This window comes from Salarias fasciatus, chromosome 23 (assembly GCF_902148845.1).
Source record: "Salarias fasciatus chromosome 23, fSalaFa1.1, whole genome shotgun sequence".
Lineage (NCBI taxonomy): Eukaryota > Metazoa > Chordata > Actinopteri > Blenniiformes > Blenniidae > Salarias > Salarias fasciatus.
The window spans coordinates 32,333,367-32,354,065 of NC_043766.1; the positions used below are offsets into that span (position 1 = coordinate 32,333,367).

Consider the following 20,699-nt stretch of genomic DNA (forward strand, 5'->3'; position numbering starts at 1 on the left):
CTGTGTGAGGTGGTTGTCGCTGGACAAGTGTGTCCTGTTAAAGCAGATTTAATCAGGATTTAGAGCTATAATGTACAAACACACAAAACTGGACGTACACAGTAACAGAAAATGTGCATCTGTGGGAAATTCTCACCATCCTTGCAAAAATAACAATTTTGACAAGGAAGGATTTGCAGCTTATGGATATTTCTACATGTCAGATACATGTCAATATCGTTTACTGTGTTTAATGTATTTCAGTTGCCCGTGTTCCTTGTCTGCACTTGCAAACCACTCTGTTATTAATATGATTTGTCGATGGGTGACATGAACAATAAAGAAATGACAGCTCTGGCACCTCTGCATTTTCTGTCTCTGTCCCCTAGACTTGTATCAGCACTGTATTTGACACCAGTTATATAAGTATAGAAATGACTTGATTCATATATGAGTTTCTATTGTGAAGTTATTTTTCCTTCTCAAGAAATTTTTTTTTCTTAAAAGAAACATGAGAATTTCCCAGATGGGAGCAGAGCGGAGGGGGGAGTGGGAGTGTTTTCTCATTGTGAGGGACCAGTCAGAGAACTCGGGGCGGTGCCAACATTTCAAACTGAAGTCAGGGCTCAGAATCAGGGATAGCTCCTTTAAAGGTGCTGTAGGCAGGATTCCGCATCTCCGCCATCTTGCTTAGGGTTACCTAAGCAAGATGGCGATTTGACCCAACTAAGATGGCAATTTGAAACCCAGCACAGCCAATCCTGTCCTGTTTTCTCTGACATCACGCCCTTACGCAAGTTAAGCCCTCCCCAAGAACGTGCGACGAACGCCCTCGACCAATCACGGTTAGAGCCTCAGGGGCTCTTCTGATTGGTCAAAGATACCTGGAGCTGTCAAGATTCCTTTTCAGCTCAGAACAGAGACAGATGGAAACACTGCGCCCTCGCGGTAGTGCATTATGCTACACTCGTAAAGGATTATCAATGGATACTCTAACATTTAATCCAAAGAAAACAGAAAAATTAGCATTGACTAGCAAAATCCTGCCTACAGCACCTTTAAGTGAACGATGAGAGCCAGTTCACAGCTGTCTGAGAGCTGTTCCTTTGTGCAAATTGTCCACGTTTCCTTCACATGTCTCCTGAGTGTCTCCTGAGTCCAGCTGTCACCGCTGCCTTCATGTGAACCACCGAGTTTCAGTTTTCCGCAGCAGCTTCAGTCACCTGAACGCAGCAGCTAACTAGCGGAGGGAAGTGTCTCGAGAGTGGAGCCGGTGTTTTGGAAGAACTGATTCCCTATTAACTGGCAACTGGGTTTCTTTCACGTCCCTTGTTGTTGATAGATATTAAAAAACCAGACAAAAAGCAGTGTCCGACTTTTAATGAGTCTGATTTCAACATCCACTGCTAGCAGCAGCAGCAGGAAGTGCTAAAAGAAGTCAGTCGCCAGGTAACAAGGACACCAGTTCATTTGAAACACTGTGTTGATGGCTTTATCATAGGTTTTAGCAATTGCGCGCGCGCGCGCGCACACACAGACACACACACACACACACACACACACACACACACACAAACACACACACTTTATCTCAGGTTTTAGCAATTGCACAAACACAGTAACAATTTAAGATAAATAAACTAATATAAAATGAATGTGATGGAGTGGTGTGTGTGTGTGTGTGTGTGTGTGTGTGTGTGTGTGTGTGGGTGTGTGAGTGGTGTGTGTGTGAGTGTGTGTGTGGTGTGTGTGTGTGTGGGTGTGCGTGCGTGCGTGCACGCACGCACGAGAGTGTGTGGGTAACCTACATATCTGGCATCTTTTCGCATATTTCACAGCATACTTCACAACTGTCCGCAATTTTACCGCATAAAATGGCAAAAAAACCCCGCATAATCATTTGCATAATCAAGCATTTTAGCTCGCATAATCTGGGATTTAAAGCTCGTGTCCGAAGTTTCTGTTTGTTTCCAATGTATGTATCATTTTCAACAGAGCTTAAATGTGTCCGTCTGGTTCGATACTACAATATAACATTAGCATAAAGCAATATAAAAATGTATTTATGAGCCCCGCCTTCGTCTCATAGACCCCCATGTTATCCGAAAAAGTGCGGGTCAGCTTCAGCCAATAGATTTCGAGCTTCTGCTTTGTCATGCTGTCACTCAACTTGTGCACGCAGCGCACACTCGCCCAGGCAGAGGTGAGTTATCTCCGCAGCAGCCGCCCCGCTTACCTCGGATATATCCACTGTCTGCTGAACATCCACCGTAAACAGCTAAACATGGAGGATGCTGTAGGACTCGGAGGCTCTCAATTTTTGCCCGACAGATAATGCACGTGCACAATTAAAGGGGCGTGGCTTGATTGCTCATGAAAGCAGAGGGAGGGCGGAACCTCGAGACGTTGGATTAAAAAAACCTCTCTCTTTCAAAACTCCGGACACGAGCTTTAAAGCTAGGGTGGTGATCTTGGGAAACTAGCGTTAGCATGTAGCATCTCCCCAAGGCTCCGCCTAGCTAGCTCCGCCCAGCTCCCACCCCATTGGAGGAGATCCTGTTGGGAGGAGACGCGGAGACGTTCACAGCGCGCGGGCGCTTCCGCATCCAGTGCGTTCCTGGCGTAACCTGTCCTCAGCGCTTCGTTTCTTCGTATTTCTTTATTTGCACTACGCCAAGTTATGGCGCACTCAACGGTAAGTAAACCCCCAAACATTCGTCTCCGCCATTCTGCAACGACGCTCCGTCCTTCTACGCGCGCACTGAACCAGGGTCAGTGCACGCGTACATGTATGCGCACGGGGGCAGGTCGAACGGCGAAGGGATTTGATTGGTTTGAAAAAAAGTGTCCCGGCAAAACTATTGGTTGCTGTGGATATTTTCCGCTCTACTTTAAAAACATGCTATGAATTGCTCCTATCAGGACATAAAGATCATTTCAACCAGTATTTAAAAAAATGTATCTCATTCAAATCGCCAACCTTAGCTTTAAGTACGCATAATCAAGAATTTTTTCTCGCGTTTTTCTGGAGGGTCTACAAACACAAAGTAAGACGATAAACACGACGTGCGCTGCCTGTAAAAAAAAACAAGTGCTGCCTGGAGCTGCTGAGAGAAGCAGCAGATGTGATCCAGGAAGCCTGTGCAGACTCCTCCAGCTTCAGAGGCTCAAACAGAGCAGATACCTGCCCTCCATCACTACACCGGTCCACAGGAAGAGAAAGTCATGCCACGTTATATTTATCTCATTTATCAACATGGTCAAGTAATGAAGCCAGGTTTCTAGTGTTTTGATTTATGATACAGTTTCAAACTCAGCCATCAAAATGTTCAAGACATCTTAAGATGTCTTAATAACCGAAATCAAGACGTCTCAAGACATTTTTGTATATCAAGACGTCTTTGAAGATGTCTTAAGACTTGCCAAAGCAGAATATGAGATGCACCCAGACAGATTTTTGCGTGTTGAAGACACTGAGTGTCTTCAGACATCTTAAGACATATTTCCTGTGTCTTAAGACATTCACATTTTAAGATGGCTTCAGACATGGTATGTGTGTCTCAAAGACATGGTCAAGCTGTCTCGTTTCAACTGGAGTATTATGATGATAATACTATGATAATGGTCTATTTTTATTTTACTGTAAAATCTTATATAACATTGTTGGAGTGTTAAATGATAATTACTTTTTTTCAATATATATTTTGAATTATTTTTAATTTCCCAGAGAGCTCTGCGTAATGAGATCAATAAGGTAAAAACAAATAACTTAAGTTAAAATTGTAAAACATTGCTTCAGATGATTTTTCAGGAGTTTTTATGCAACAAATATTTGAAACACTTTTCAACAGAAGATGAACATAACAGGAGGTGAAATTAAATTTACAAAATGTTTATTCAATAAATTATTGAATTAAATAAAGATCACAGACAAACATCATAGAACTCAATTTTAAACACACTACAAGACAATTTCAATATCTATGCAATGATATGTATAAAGAATAATATTTTATCATTAATTGAATAAATATGAATTTAAATGAATCAGGGAATGCAATGAACAATTCCATCAAAACACATTCAAACAAATTCAAAACATCAAAATATGAAATTAAATTGTATTTAAAGCTTGAACACAAACACACACACAGACACACACGAACACACTAGGCCAGGGGTCAACAACTCAAAGTGTTCAAAGAGCCATATTGGACCAAAAAAACAAAAAACAAATCTGTCTGGAGCCGCAAAAAAATTATAAGTCTTATATAAGCCTTATATGAAGGCAACACAGCTGTAAGTGCATATTAGCTATATTAGCCTACTATCAAAATGAGTAAAGTAAGCTACAAATACATGAGCATCATGATTGAATGTTGTTTTCCCTGCAGCACATCCTGGAGAAACACCACATGACTACCCTGCTGTACGATACTTGGTGCTTTAAGTTTAACTTCCTTTACAATATTAATATATTATGTTTTGTCACATTGATGAAATTATAGAAATACAGTAAAGAAATCAAAATGTTGGCGTCATTTTTATTTTGAGGATTTAAAAAACAAAACAAAATGGAATGTACCTATTATTAATGGGCCTCCTGTCAGACCTTCCCATGTAAATAAAGTGCAATCCTCTTCAAACTTCAGTAATACAATCCTCTTCTCTTTTTCCATTATCTGGGTAACAGTGCAATAAAACACCTGCAGTTAAAACAGTCTGCAACTATACAAAAAGAACAGCAGCCTTTTGAAAAGGTAGATAGGTTACATAAAATGAAAATAATCAGTTTAATTTTGATTTCAGTGCATTTCTGTGCATTCTGCAAATGCAAAGTTAGACCAGACGGGTCTGCAGAAAACACATGATGTGAATTCACAAGACTGGAGCAGTGTGCTTATTAATGTTGACTTATAGTGATTGTTTATCACTGTTATTTGTATTTATTTTTGCAAAAGAAATCTGTTCTGTTTCTTAAAAAAAAAGATGCCTGACTGCTACAAATGTGCACTGTTTTGTAAATTGTTTTATAAGAACTTGAACTCCATTTGATTAAAATGTTTATCTTTGGCAGCTCTCTTGTTTTTTGCATGTCTGTCACAGTGAGGTGTTTGGAGTGAGGAAGTGTAATAATAATGCATTCATCTTAATGTAATGTGATGGCTGGTGATTGTGGTTTTTGATGGAAACTCTGATCTCCTGACAGATGCCGTGTGCTGTTCAGAGACTGTATCCAGACACTGATGGGGTTTGCTGCATTTTTGGTGCAAGTGTGTGGGGTAATGTGAAAGTTTCCTAGTAACGGGCTAAATACTGAGTAATTACCAGGTAATAACATGGAAACAGACCTCACTTCCTTTTACAGTACAAATCCACTTTAATAACTATGTAATTTCGAGGTAGGTATTTTGCAGTTCCTGGGTAATGAATAAGTAGTTACCAGGTAATAGTGTGGAACAGGCCTCACTTCCTTTTGCAGTAGTCTACAGTTCAACCGTAATTACCAGGTAAATGTTGTAGTTACTGGGAAATACTAAGAAGTTACCAGGTAAGTAGTAAAAAACACTTGACTACTAGGGAAATACATAGCGTACACACCTAGCAGTACCTAGCAATACCTATTAAAAAGTCTACATTTCCCAATGATTACATGGTAATTACTTAGCAATTACTTAGTAAGTACTAGGCAATTAACGACATAGTTGCTATATACTTTATAATTACCCAGTAATTAATACTTAATACCAGGTAGTTACTTGGTATTTTCCTGGAATTGGCTTGGTAATTACTCTAAAAGTACTAGGTAATTAGCAACAAGTTACCCTGTTTTTACATGGTAATTTTACAGTAACTTCTCCTTATTACATGGTACTTACCTTGCAATTACCATGTTAATACATGGTAATTACCGTACTGTAAAAGGAAGCGTTACCAATTTTTAACACAGTTTAACGCATGTGCATCATGACAAGCCTCACCTCTACCAGCGGGTAGCGGTAGTGCACCCGCATGGAATGCAAGCTGCGTGCAAGTTGCCAGCAACCGTAGAAGAAGAAGCCTCACCTCAGCCTCGGCTCGTCCATGCTTCACATGTACGCGTTTCTGCGTCCCGCTTTGGAGTGGTCCGCGCACCACCGATGCACACGCGCTTTCTCCCACACTACAATCTGGCTGCAGCGCAGACGTCAATGGATCGGTCCGTGCAGAGCCTCGCTGACAGGAATTCATGACGATTTTTACGTCACGCGGATCCATGCACAACGCGCACCCACAGCGGACATGTGAAGCATGGACGATCAGCAGACAGGAGGCAAAGGAGGCCTGGCGTCAACTCATGTATCAAAACAGAAGAAGAAAGCAATATGGAGGGAGATAAGCCGGCTGGCACCATGGATTCTACTTGTTTGATTAAAAAAATGCTGAAGCAGTTTTCTGTTTTCCACACAAAAAATAACACTGGCTAAGAATGCCCTGTTTAATTGTGCAAGAAAAAAGTCTGGTATCTCTTAGTTTTACTTTTCTTGTGGTACTACATTTGTTACAGACCTAAAATGTAACTCCTGCCAAAAGCCAGCTTTTTAATGCAATACAGGAAAAAAAGGGTATATTTCAGACATAGTTGGAAATTGCGATTATTTGTGATTAATCATGATTAATTAATTTGTAAGCTGTGATTAATCTGATTAAAAATTTGTAATCATTTGACAGCCCTAATATATATAGTGATGATCTGCTAAACACACACACACACACACACACACACACACATATATGTATATATGTATATATGTATATATAATATATATATATATATATATATATATATATATATATATATATATATATATATATATATATATATATGCCCTGTCCCCGCTGCCTGTTCTGCATAGGTCTGAACCCCCTCAGCCAGATCATTACCAAGAGTAGGGGCGAATCCCAATTCTCTGCTTAATCCTCAATCTTACTCCTCATTCCTCAAAATGCGCGCTCCCGTGAAGTTAAGTGCTGTCCCATTCCTAAACAAGTTGAGGAAAGGAGCGAGATTAAGGGGCGTTATCTCCCTTAATTTTGAGATTCTACGAGACCTACCTTGGAGGTAAGGATAACCCAGAATGCATTCGTTTTATCGGCAAACTCTTTAGAAAATCATGGCGGACAAAACAGCGAAGCAAAGCAAATATAAATGTAAGTAGTTTTTAAAACAGTTATTTTGTGTGATACAGGATTTGTACATAGGGATATTTACGGACATGTTAATTGACGGTGGTAGCGAAGACGAGTCGTGTTTATATCGTAGCGAGCTAACTTTACGGTTGGAATTTTCCTGGTTAGCTTAAGCGTTGCAGAAAACGAGCGAACTGGCTTGTCATTATTAATATATATGCAGCCTGTAATTTTGCAAATGCACTTACTTCAGGGACTACGGATGCCACCCGTGCCTTAATACGCTTCAGAGACAGCAATGACAAGGGCTTCCTGAAGAACAAACAGGCTCCAAAAAAACTCTGGGAGTGAGTATCCGTAATTCCTGGTTTCTAAACCGTTATATTCATGTTTCCATCCTTACTATTCCTTTTTATTATACAGGCAGTTCATCAAAGAACACAATTTGGAGGGGATGGTCACCCCTCTGCAGGCAGCCAAAAAATGGGACAACTTAAAACAACGCTACAAGGTAATTTGAAAGTAGTTATTTTCTTTCATTTATATTTATGTGTATGACGAATGATTGCAGTGTCTTTCTGTGCTTTCTCCCCTACTAATGTGTGACCATCCAATGCTTTTCCACTCTTGTGTTATAGGAGCTAAAAACACCCAAGACGGGGTCGGGGACAGACGGAGGAGAAGAAACTGCAGCGTCTTGGGTGTATTTCGAGGACATGCATGCAGTGCTTGGTGGTCGTCCCTCCATTGATCCTCCCCTGCTGGTGGCCTCTGCTTCCTCAGAAGAGGACCCCACAACACTGCTCTTAGTAAGTGTCAAAGAAAAACATATTAGAAGTATTTATTGTTAACAAAAACTTCAGCAAAACCTGGACATTATCAATTAGTAATACATTGCTGTTGTTTAACCAGGACATGGTTGAAGGCCCATCCTCTTCAGCCTCAGCATCCACATCTGCTGCCTCTGCATCTGCTGCCTCTGCATCAGCAGCCTCCACATCTGCTGCCTCCGCTTCAGCAGCCTCCTCATCTGCAAGTGTTCAGTCCACCTCTGCCACCAGATCTGAGGAGAGCCCCCCAACACCTTCTCCCAGAAAGAAGAAGAGAAAATCTAACCCAACCTTGGATTTTTTGAAGGCAGAGAGTGAACGGGAGCAAAGGCGCCATGAGGAGAGTGAGGCAAAAACCGACCGCTTCCTCGATTTGTTTGAACGAATGGTGGACAAAATGTAACTTTCTTTCCCCCTCTTAAGGTTCTCAGGTTAAAAATTTGCACTGTTTATTTATTATTGTATGTGTTTACCTGTTAGTTTGTTTTGCTGTGATTTTTTAATAAAGAATTTTTACTTTGGGAGTAATTGTGTTACGTTTCTTTCACAGATAATATTTACAACGGCTATTAGAAAGAAATCAAGAAAATTCATTTGAAAGCATTTATTTACAAGGTCACACATGCAACATGTTAAACATTTCTATTGCAGGGCACATTACTAGTATACAGGCTGTTGTTATTGATCATTGACCAAAGTTTAGCACTGCTGCTCCAGGCCAGAGAGTAATGCAGCCAGCTGGTCCCTTTTGGCACTTCCTGACTGCTCATTCGCCAGTGGGGCAGGTGGTGGTCGAGGGTCGTACATGTCTTGTGCAATGTCAGTGTCTGGCTCCAACACGTCACCGTTGTCCAAACACACATTATGCAAAAAGGCACAGGTAGCAATGACCACTGGGGAGAATGTTGGTCTAACCTCTAGGGCTCGAAAAAGGGTAGACCTCCATCGTGTCTTCAGGACACCAAAAGCCCTTTCAATGATGCTGCGAGCCCGGGAGTGGTGATAATTGAATCTGGACTCTGACCGGTCCCGCACAGGTTCTCTGTATGGTGTTAAGAGGCTGATGGGCGTCGCTAAACATGGATAGCCGCCATCACCCAGAAGGATGTATTCTGCTGGAGGGTATAGTTGTGCTTTGTAAAAAGGACTGTTTTTTAATATGCGAGTGTCATGCACAGCACCAGGATAGCCCACGAAGATGTCCAAAAACCTGCCATTTGCATCACAAATGGCCTGCATGTTGATTGAAAAGAAACCTTTGTAGTTAAGGTAGTCGATTCTGTGATGGGCAGGAGGTTTGATTCGGAAATGGCAACCATCAATTGCTCCAACAACACAATTGAGGACGGGGGTTCCTGCAAGTTGTCCAAATGCTTCTCCAATTGTGTTGAGATCCTCGAGGCGTGGAAACTGATAGCCAGCTTCAGGTTACGCCAGATCAGATGTGCAACTCTGTGGATTACGCGGTGGACAGTGGACCTTGGAACACAAAAAACACTTGACACAACTCGGTAAGAGAGTCCGTGGGCCAGCCAGTACACATATATCAGGACCTCAAGTTGAGAGCCCCAGCCATGGTCCTGTTCCCTCTGCAGAAGTCTCTGAGCCCCCTGCATGGCTCTTCTGGTCAGGCGAAAGTCCTGCTGTAGTTCTGCCTCCACATTGAACCACAGCCGGAGTACAGGCACATCCTGGTTCAGCTGGCAGTAAGACACAGCACGGCCACTCTAAGGATGAGACGAAAGACGTTATACATATGCAGTAATTATACTTTGAAAATAGTAAAAATATATGCAACTCCTCTGCTGTAGAAATTTGTGGATCTGTTAAAATGTTTTTTTCTTTTTTTTGTAATGTAATGTTTTTATTTAGTTGTACAACATATTCACTGGCTACATTATCATTTACTGATGATTCATTTTTTTAGTCTGCTTCAATTTGAAATTGTAACGTTGAAAAAAGCCTGTGGGAGTGAGTAATTTGACAGAGTAGTTTCAATTTAATTACACATTTTCCACTTGTATCTGTGTCTTTCCCTGCACAAACAGATTAGCATTTAGAACAATTCGATTTAACCTTCCAGGCCACCACCAACACGTTACTCACACACCAAAAAGAATAGAGGTGGATATTTCTTTCATATTAAGTTTGTCATTATTTGACAATTTCCTCTACAACATCACTGGTCATTCTGTGATCAAGGATTAGGGACAATGCACGAGTACATTCCAGTAAACGTTGCGTTCGTCTACACAAACTGCAGGGGATTTTTTTATCCAACACACCTGTATCTGAGCCATCAGCGTCGCCATTCTTCGAAAATGTCTTCTCCGTCTTACGGCTTTTCTTCTCGCTATGGACAATCTTAAAAAGATTCCCAAAGCCCACGCTATGGAGATTACTGCAGCTTCCACCGGCATTGTTGCTTCTACTGTTTATTTCCCGATGTTCCACTTCCGGCTTTCTTCTACCCTCTTGCGCAGTGCTGCCCCCTGTCGTCCAAGGACGTAACTGTGTTTAAGGGTTGTCCCATTTCCAAGTGACATTACATTCCTTAACACTTGTTTTAAGGAGGCACTCAATTTGAGATTGAGGATCGAGGTTGAGGAGTGAGGATTAAGCAGAGAATTGGGATTGGGCCTAGCTTTGGATACTGGTTCAAGAGCGGAACAACTGTCAGCCACCTCCTCTACATGGATGACATCAAACTATATGCCAAGAATGAGCGTGACATCGACTCCCTGATTCACCTCACCAGGATATACAGCAATGACATCAGGATGTCATTCGGACTAGATAAGTGTGGACAAATGGCATCTAGAAGAGGGAAGGTGAGCACAACTGAAGGAACTGAATTACCTGAAGGGAACATAACAGATGTGCAGGACAGCTACAAGTACCTGGGGATCCCACAGGTAAATGGTAACTATGAGGAGGCAGCTCGAAAGTCAGCCACAGCCAAATACCTACAGAGAGTAAGACAGGTCGTGAAGAGCCAGCTGAATGGCAAAAATTAGATCCAGGTCATAAACACCTACGCCCTACCAGTAATCAGATACCCTGCTGGCATAATATCCTGGCCACTGGAAGAAATGCAAGCCACTGATATCAAGACAAGAAAGCTTCTTACAATGCATGGAGGGTTCCACCCTAAGTGTAGCATACTGAGGCTATACACCAAGAGAAAGGAGGGAGGCCGAGGACGAGTGAGTGTCAGAGCCACTATCCAGGAGGAAACCAAGAGCCTCCACGAGTACACCAAGAAGATGGCCCCCAGTGATGATCTGCTAAGTGAATGCCTCAGACATCAAAAGCCCAGTAAGGAGGAGCCAGAGGAGCTATCATGGACAGACAAAGCCCTGCATGGCATGTACCACTGACACATTGAAGAAGTGGCTGACATTGGAAAAACATACCAGTGGCTGGAAAAGGCTGGACTGAAGGACAGCACAGAGGCCCTAATTATGGCTGCACAAGAACAGGCCCTTAACACAAGGTCAATAGAGGCCGGGATCTACCACACCAAACAAGAACCCAGGTGCAGACTGTGCAAAGAAGCCCCAGAGACAGTACAGACCATCACAGCAGGGGGTAAGATGCTGGCAGGCAAGGCGTACATGGAACGGCACAAACCAGGTAGCGGGCATAGTGTACAGAAACATATGTACCGAGTATGGACTGGAGGTCCAAGGGTCAAGATGGGAGACACCTCCAAAGGTGGTCAAGAACAATCGAGCCAAGATCCTGTGGGACTTCCAGATCCAGACTGACAAGGCAGGGTGATGGCCAATCAACCTGACATAGTGGTGGTGGATAAACAGCAGAAGACAGCTGTGGTGATAGCAACATCAGGAAAAAGGAGCACAAGAAGCTGGAGAAATACCAAGGGTTGAGGGAAGAGATAGAGAGAGTGTGGGCTGTAAAGGCAACAGTGATACCTGTAGTGATTGGGACACTGGGAGCAGGAACCCCCAAGCTGGGAGGATGGCTCCAGCAGATACCAGGAACAACATCTGAGAGCTCTGTTCAAAAGAGTGCAATCCTTGGAACAGCTAAGATCCTTTGCAGAACCCTCAAGCTCCCAGGCCTCTGGTAGAGGACCCGAGCTTGAACGAGACAGACACAATACCGCCGGGGTGGCGAGAACACAGTTTATATAAAGAGAGGAAATTCCCGAACAAACAAAAACCCTGACCCAGAATTTTTTTAGGACTACAAGTACAAGTCAAGCTGCCCCCCCAACCACTTCTACCAGGGTTTGGGCAACCATCAGGCATGCAGGTAAGTGGTTGTTAGTAAACCAATTGTTTTCCAAATGGGCTATATTTTGCCTCAAACACACTTCTAATCTGGCTACACCCACAACTGTTTGTTTGGCATTTTCTTTGTGTTTTTAGTTAAAATGAATCTGCATGTTCCACATTTAGCATGTTTTGTGGAGTCATTCAGTTTAGAAAATCAAGAGGCTGTTTGTTTACAGAAGGGGTAATCAAGCTTAACCTGAACTGCACATTTACATTTATGCCACAGAGGTAACATGAAATATGTGAAAGGTTGAGCATTTGCAAACCCCTCGACAAAAGTGAGGAAATTATACATTTAATTGTTAGGCATGGGAACCGAAGGCTTTGGCCCAAACATCAACAAAAATGATTCAATTAACACCTTTCTGTGGACTAAAGTGTCTGCTAGTACATCAATAAACAGTATCAACTTTAACAGATAGTATCACCTTCTTGCTCTTTTCAGCTGAGGAGTACACTCCTCTTCGGACTGAATGTCTGTTGTGTCACAGTCTCCGCTGAGATACCTGGACAGCCATTTGTTTGCCTCAGCATGGTCACCTACATTACAGTACAACATCCAGGTACAGTTAATGTCAAGAACAAAAAATTACATTCATATACTGTGTAGGCCCTGTAGTATTTTAATATTATAGATGACAATGTTTATAATGTAATATAATGTAATCAATATTTTCATATCATTCATACATGGACCTGTGTGCAGACGTCTGAGTCAAACCCACCATGGTTGCTGAGGACCTTCACAGGCTTATGAATCTGCCATCCAGGCCTTGGCTGCTCCCTGTTTCGGATGGCTGAATGGAGCTTATTGGTGTCCTTGGGGTTGAGTGGGGGCCAGAACACTTTATCCCCATCAATCCAAGTGCTTGGAATAATTTCTACAGCACCACTACTAAATTTAACTATGTACCATTGTTTGTTTGTCTTCTCACTCATCTTGAGGCAGATTATTGGACACACAAGCCAAAAAAAGGGAACCGATTTCATGAATTATCAGACAGATCAAATGAACTTTTTGGAAAATTCGTGTCTTTATTAATTGGTATGGATAATTGGGACAACAATAAATTTTGTTTTGTCAGGGTAAAGTGTGTACTTTTTGACAATATGCTGAAGCATTGCCACACTGACTGCCATGTTCAGCCCCCAAACTGTAAACACCCGAATCCTCTCAGAGGGAAACGGATACTGGGTGAAGGACTCTTTCTTGGTGAATTTTCGAAAAGTGACAAAGGTCTCTTGAGCCTCTGGGATCCTGACAATGTTTTCAATAAGTACAATGTCGTCAAGAATCAGAAAACAGTTATCTCGAGATTTGGATGACAAAGTGAACTTCTCTGTTTGGAGCTTGCGGTATTGCTCTCCATGTCTAGTGCAAGATGTCAGTGGGCCGTCATGGTGAGGATGCATGAATTTGTGTCCTGTCTTGACAGAGATTGTGGTCTGCACAGGTTTTTCTGAAAGCCTTTTAATCACTTGTTGTAGAGGCAAGTGAGGCTTGCGCAACAGGCGCTTCAGCTGACCCAAGTAATTCTCATATGGAAAGGCTGATATGTTGTCTAATGGACCAAAGAGATGGTATTCTGCTGCCAAGTGTGTCAGCTGATGTACATTATATGTTATTTCATTTCTGCCATACAACTGCCCAAAGTGCCTCACAAATGAAATTAACAGTTCTTGAGCAAAATCAATTATCTGTTTAGATGACTGTGGAGACAACAGTAGATGCATGGCCACTGAAAACAACGTAAAATTGTTGTACATTGCAAGGGGAATTATGTCTCGCAGTACTACTGGACCAGCATAAAGCATGAAGTACTGCAGCTCTGTTGCCTTCCACCGATCTATTTCCGACAATTGCCTGGGTTTGCGAGAAAATTCAGCAGGTGTATAAGGTTTCAGTCTCATCAACTTTAGGGAAATATCTTCAATTGTTTTACTGGGCAGCCTAGTTGCAAGTGACCTGCCTTTAATCCAAATGTACAGCAACTTCCTAGTTACCCCCAGACAGCATAGATGCATGTAGTCTAATGGGAACATTGTCACCATCTTCACCAGACCAGCAAGTGGGGCCAGTGTTTGACACAAGTGGTGGTCTTTATCAATCATAGAATTAAAGTCTGTGTCCGTTCTCAATTTGACATTTGTGTCTGGATAAGTCATTTTGTTGTGCCATTCACCAACTTGAAAACACTTGTCACATCCAGAGTAACCATTGTGGCTTTTAGTATTTTTTATGAAAGCCCGAGCTGGGGCGTCGCACACAAATGAGCACACTTCAACCAGTATCTGCTTCCCATTGTGAACAATTCCATTTTTTAGAATGTCAGCAAGATCCTTAACAAATGGGTCCAGGAATTCAAAGACACTTTTTGGCTTACTAAAGCCACAGAAGAGGCCGACAAGGAATGGTGATCTACTCAAATGTAGGTTAGCTGTTGCTAGGATAGGCCAGAACTGAACTTTGCTGCTTTTGAATAGTGGCAGACCATCAATGTTAAACTGGAGCTTAATTTTAGACAAATTGTCAGGCAGCTTCAGAGACTTTAGTCTTGACATCAATCCTGTGGCTAGGCCAACATGATAATATTCTCCCCCCTCTATTTTTATTGTTTGTATTTCACCTTGTGTCCTTTAAATTGTGCATCTTTTGGCAACTCGGGATGAAATGCACGCAAAATGCTCAAGAGAACAGTCAGTGCCACTAATGATACGGAAAATGTTGAGGCCCAGAATCTCAGGCTTGTGATTTAGACTTGCATTGTTGGGGGATCATCATCCACATGATCCACATCTACATCATGTTGATGATGATCATGGTGATGAGTAAAATGATCAGTGTCATGATCATCATCACGGTCAAGATGATCATCATCACAATCCAGACGATCATCCTCATGATCAAGATAATCATCTTCTTGATAGTGATGATCATCTTGATCAAGATGATGCTTGGAATTTGATGTGCACTCAGGTGCACCATCCAATGATGCATGGCTCTCACCCACTGTTGATCTCACAGCTCCTATAGCTGCCTGGCCCTTTGCTACTGGTGAAATTTTCACCTCAATGTTGGCTTTTTCAAAGTCATTGAGTATCTTTGACTCACAAGCCTTTACCATAGACAAAACCCTACATTTCTTTGTCCACCGTGATTCCATTTTGCTTTTCGTTACCTTTTTTTTGCTTTCTCTTGAAGTGAAGTTTGTTTTCTATTTTGATCTGTAAGAGAAAGGAAAAAGCAAACATTAGCTTTGCTAAACATTTTTTGCCAGAATGTGTATCTGTATTCAACCCCCCCCAAAAAAAAAAAAAAAAAAAAAAATCAATTTATCTTGGTGGAGGGTTGCGGGGCGGGGGTTGTCTGTTTTTCCAGATTTGCTCTCTTTTCACTCTTTCCACCTCCTTACCAACAGCCTTCAACATAATCTGCCATGCCTTATCTACCTGAGCTCACCCATGTCAATATTCTCTGTCTGTCTGTCTGAATGCTGGATAATTTGTTTAATTAAAAAAATCATAAATTCTTTCATGATTCTTTTGAAATTGCAGTCACAGCATTCACACCCATATTCCACAGGAATTGCAACTTTCTATGTTAATGTTGGACTATATACAGGGGTGCACATAATATTTTTTGTCTGGTTCTCAGAGGAGAACCTTGGGTTGTTGCTTGGTCCTCACATTTTTAAATTTTTTATTTTTTTTTCCCACGCCTACCTACAGGAAGAACAAAATAGAGTGATGCGCGGACAATGTTACATAGTCTGCTTTAATTTCAACTGAAAATGAAGAGAAGCAGTGCAACAGAATGTCTGAAACCTTGTAACTTTCACAAAATATAATGGTGTTTAAAGCTCTGAAAAATAAAAGTGCTCGTACAATATTTGCTTTTTATCACTTAAAGGGATACTTCAACATTTTGGCAAATTGGCCCATTTAGCGCAATTCCTTAGTCATTTCGAACAGCATACTTCCTTTTTTTGTGAGGGCGAGCTGTTGTTTATTCAGAGGTGAGTCGGGGAAGGTTTTCGAGATGGACACAATGGAAGTGGATGGTATTTTTGGTTCCCCTCGTCAAACTCATCAAATACACAATCCAACAACCCCAAAGCACTTTGGTGGACACGTTATAATCCGCACATTCACTACGCTGTGTATCAAATTTCCAATACTATTTATCCCACGGGAGTGCCACTTCCTCCAGAAAAAAGGTGCTTTACCAATACAGAGAGCGGGGTTATTCCAAAGGGATGCATACTTTTGCACTTGATGATGGAGTTTAAGCATTTTATGTATACTTAACCACACCTTGCCAGAGTGAGCCAACACTGGGCTTGTTGTATCAATTTTCTGAGACAATTTATATTTGGGATCAAATGGTAAGCAGATTTCTTATTCAATATTCAAGCATTCTGGTCCATGCTTGGTTTTTTCCCAGTATTTACTCAATTTGGCCATTTCAAAGGGCAAAGAGTATAAGGTTGCATCTGGTAAGCCTAAGCCACCCTTCTCTTTAGGTGCATACAATTTACTCAATTTAATTCTTGCTCTCTTACCTTCCCATAAAAATTGCTTTATCAGATTCTCATACTGTTTAAAAATAGTAGGCGGTATTGTAATTTGCAACATCATAAGTACATAATGAAACTAGAGCTACAATCATTTTGATAATGTTAATTTTACCCCACAGTGTCATATTAAACTTTGCCCATTTTCTAAGTTTGGCTTTATTTTTGATAAAACTGGATTAAAATTCAAATTAATGAGCTCATCCTGATCCAGACTAAGTTTGATCCCCAAATACTTCATGCCTTTTGGAACCCATTTAAATTCAAATTTTTCTCTCATATAGGAGTAACATTGAGAAGATAAGGCCTCAGATTTTCAGATTACTTCAGATTTTCCCCAGTTAACAGTATAACCTGACAACTTTGAAAATGATTGTATTGTGTCCATCAAATGTGGAAGAGAAGCTTGTGGATCAACAATAATGGCTAAAATATCATCTGCATAAAGCAGTAGCTTGTTTTGTTGTTGACCACTTAATACTCCTTTTATTTCCTTATTCGATCGAATACTCACAGCTAAAGTTTCGATGAATATAAGGAACAAAAGGGGGCTCAATGAACATCCTTGTCGGGCGCCACGTGACAGACCAAAAAAGGATGAAATTGCGCCATTGGAAATCACAGCAGCCTTTGGCTCCTTATACAATATTCTCACACGTTTAGTAAAATGTGGACCAAAGCCAAAAAAGAAATTGCCATTCAGCTTTATCAAACTCCTTCTCCGCGTCTAAGGAGAAGGCTGCAACTGGCACTGCATTGGGCTGACCCAACCACATTAGGTGTAGTAATTTTCGAATATTATCAGAGGAGGACCGTGTTTTCATAAAACCTGTCTGATTGGGATGTATAATACTATTCAAAACTCTTTGTAAACATAAGGCAAGTATTTTAGTTAGTATTTTACAATCCACGTTTAGTAGGCTAACAGGTCTATAATTTGATGGATCCGTGATGTCCTTGTCTTTCTTTGGAATTAAAGGTGCATTAAGGAGTTTGCACATTTTATGCAAAACAGCGCCCCCTGCAGGCCTTGGGCATTATGCAGCTTAGTGAAAAACTCGTCCCTGTGGCTTGCGTGCATGAAAGAGGGGAACTCCTTCCTCGCTCTTTTAGTAGCGCTCAAGTAAAGTTTAAGTTTCTTTTACCTGGTGGAGTCTGTGCTGGAGCTGTGGCAGTGCTAGAAGTCAGTCTTTTCTTACTTTCTGGAAGATCCTGCTCAGTTGTTGCTCACTAAGCATCTGGCGGAGTAATGGTGGACAAAACGAAACTTAACCAGCCGGAGCGCGCATTACGTCATTCCTTTCAAATTCTCCCAAAAAAAATTCTGATGCCTGACCACTGCCAGATGCACTGCAACTTTCAAGTGACGACTTAGCGCTGTTAGAGGTACTTGTAATGAATATGTCAGGGCACATTGTACACATCATTAAAAATGTGTAACATATTTATGGTGGAAAATCATCAGGACTACCACACCTGCATTTCCTCAGTTGACATCCAACGTAGAAAAAAACTAGCAAAGCCAGATTTCTTCAGCGGCCTCACCACGTGTTGATGAGTAAAGCCAAACAAAGCCATTTAATACTCAGGGTTCCCAGAGAGCAAGTAGGAATGTACATTCTCTGGAGAAAGTCAAAACCTGACAAACAATCCGCATGTGATTCTGGTGAAGTCTTTCAAAACCCTTTTTCCCGGATGTCTGCATCCTCCAATCGAAGAGTTTATCAGAGGCACAGATTGAGTGAATGGAAACTGTAGATCTTATATGGATCATACTTGGACTTTGTTTTTGGATAGAGTTTGGAAAGCAGTTCCTTAAAGGGGCTGTATCATGAAAAATTGACTTTTTGTATGTTTTAACCTTGTTATATGGCTATGTACTCACCAAAAACACCCCCAAAGTGTTTTTTTCCTTCGTGCCTGCATGTTTGAGCTTTCCTCCTTGTTGTGCTGCTCAGAGAGGCAGCCCCTCCCGCACCCATGAAAATGCTCTGTTTTCCCACGTTCACGTCACACAGAGAAGATGGGTCCCCTGAGACCCCCTCTCGCAGGCCCTCGGCAATCAGTGTTGCCGCTTTTTTCTAACTCTGATTACGGAGATAAACTTTAACCATCGTCTGAAAGCAACAGTCAAGCAAGAGCAAGAGTCTGAAGGGTCTGAAGGGTCTGTGCTTGGTGAGTTTCTAAAAGGAAAAGATGTTTTCGCGTGTATTTCCGTGTAGAGAAGCTAGAGCTAAAAGAGTTCAAGCTAACCCTTAGAGATGCTAACGAAGCGCTGATTGGTTGAAATACGCTGTCAGTCAAAGTCCACAGGGGGAGAGGCGGGATTTTCAGTGAAACAGAGCGTTTTCTCTTCCGGGTTTCAGAATTAGCCCCAGAAAATCTTTTATTTCACACAAAATGACTTTTCCTTTGTGCCAAAAATAAACTATTACCATGTTAATGCCATTTCTAGGGTTTGGACTAGCTATAAAAGCATGATACAGCCCCTTTAACTAAAAGGAACATGGAGTGTTTGAACTGTAGATTTTTCTTTTCATTTGCAGATAAAGTTGCAGGAGGTCTCATACAGTCCAAGCTCAGCATGTTTGCTGAAAGTTGAGATGCTGTTAATGACTCTTGTACTGCTTCTTCCCCTTATGAAGCCTTGTAGCCGCTCAGAGTGTGAGATCAGGTCCTGGGTCCACATATGGTAAATGGTAAATGTACTACACTTATATAGCGCTTTTACACTGCATTGACAGAGCCCAAAGTGCTTTACACTGCATTATCACATTCACCCATTCACACACACATTCACATTCACACACCAGTGGAGGTGACTGCCATGCAAGGCGCTCAGTCCATCCACTGGGGGTAATTTGGGGTTCAGTGTCTCACCCAAGGACACTTCGACATGCAGATAGGGGGAGACAGGAATCAAACTAGCAACATCCCGATTGCAAGACGACTGCTCTCCCCACTGAACCACAGCCGCCCCCTGAGACGTGCAAAGGGTTTAACAGGTACAAACACGCTCTGATCCAGAGATATGTTTTGGTGCATTTATTGCAGAGCAAAAAGACAGAACTATTAGAGCGCAGCAGAATGATCAGAGTGACATGAAAACCAGATAATTGAACTGTAAAAATTGGATGTGCAAGAATAAGATGCGGTCAACAAAAAATACGGCTATGCCCCACCTTGACTCTCCCTCTGTGCCATAGGTGAGCGCGCACCTTTATGCACAGCCATTTTCAGCAGAACAGAATAGCATTTATTTATCATTATACAAAAGCACAACGAAATTTGGAGAGCTTCTCCTTCAGTGTAAATGTAATAAGTTAAAAAGTATAAATAATACACACCCACTCCATGTAAAACCCCGCCTCTGCGACACACACACACACACACACACACACACACACACACACACACACACACACACACACACACACACACACACACTTAAACAAACAGTGCACCTACACCTCATTCTGTCTCCTACAGGTGTCAAATCTATTCCAGCAGCAGATCCTTATTCTGAAGAGCTGGCAGAACTGTTGGCCCTAAAGCAGACACGTTTCGGATCCAGCATATGCTGGAAGAGACTTTCATCTTCAGGACTCCAGCTTGATCCTGCTTCTGAATTTCTACAGAGACAATTTCTTGGAGCAGAATTTTTACTGTTTTTTTTATTATTATTATTATTACATTTTGAAAGTGGTTCACAAGTTTAAAATGTATTCAGTCTCATGAATAAATGTATTCTTATTCACGTGCCTGCTGCTTTAATGAGTATTGTTTGAAATCGATTGCGCCGATGCCGCGCTCTCTGTCATCGTCGCTCGACTGCTCTGGGC

General features: G+C 41.7%; 1 long non-coding RNA gene across 1 annotated transcript; it reads left to right on the forward strand.

Annotated features, from left to right (window-relative positions):
- The first annotated feature begins 7,574 nt into the window (after positions 1-7,574).
- LOC115381218 (uncharacterized) lies at positions 7,575-8,085 on the forward strand. The gene is made up of 3 exons (XR_003930407.1): positions 7,575-7,660; positions 7,788-7,958; positions 8,062-8,085. It is a non-coding gene; the product is annotated as an uncharacterized LOC115381218 (long non-coding RNA).
- Positions 8,086-20,699: the final 12,614 nt, after the last annotated feature.